This window comes from Octopus bimaculoides, chromosome 2 (genome assembly GCF_001194135.2).
Source record: "Octopus bimaculoides isolate UCB-OBI-ISO-001 chromosome 2, ASM119413v2, whole genome shotgun sequence".
Lineage (NCBI taxonomy): Eukaryota > Metazoa > Mollusca > Cephalopoda > Octopoda > Octopodidae > Octopus > Octopus bimaculoides.
The window spans coordinates 142013533-142014329 of record NC_068982.1 but is presented as its reverse complement, the minus strand read 5'-3'; positions in this window follow the sequence as shown (position 1 = coordinate 142014329).

Sequence of the window (797 nt, the reverse complement as noted above, 5' to 3'; positions counted from 1 at the left end):
TATATATGGGGTCACCAAGGTTTTTAAGAGCTTAGGGCCTCTATGGATCTTAATCAGGCCCTGTATTAAGAAAAGTATATCAAACAGTAGATATAATGGTAATTAGCATAGATACCGATTCACAGGCAGACCTTTTGATCTCCATCCTCCTTTATAAACTCGACTGGTATTCAATTTTGTTCACCACACAGTTGGAAGTTCGAACTTATACAAATAGGATCTCAATGCCTAACGAGACCTTAAACCATTCTGCATATAAATAATTTTGGTTTTTCAAGCTAATCTGACCCGATCTCTTTAACTTAAAAGAAAAGAAAATTATGCTCTTTATAATGTGAAATTCAAAAAATAGTTCATTATTTTATCTCTTCTTTAAGTGTGTGATAATAGGACAATGTGATAGCGTGTGAGTATGTGCGTATGCGCTTGTGTAACAGAGAAAGAGAAAAAGAGAAACGGAGATAGAGAGAGAGAATATGTGTGTCTGTGTGTTTATGTTAGTGTACGAATTATCATGTGCGCAAGCTAGCGCGCATGCGTGTGCTGTTGTGTGCGCTAACTATATGTATGGTGAAATATATGAAAAATTATTAAGATAGCTGATCAGTTTTATAGTTTGTATCTAACCCATTAGAAATAATGTCGGCTTTTTTTTCCTATTTTATGAGGTTCTATTTTTTTTCTTTATAGTTTTATTTATAAATTTTGAATGCTCATTGTCAGCACATTCGTAACATAAAAATTTAATGCAGCTTTTCATATATATATATATATATATTATGTGTATAAGGGCTAAT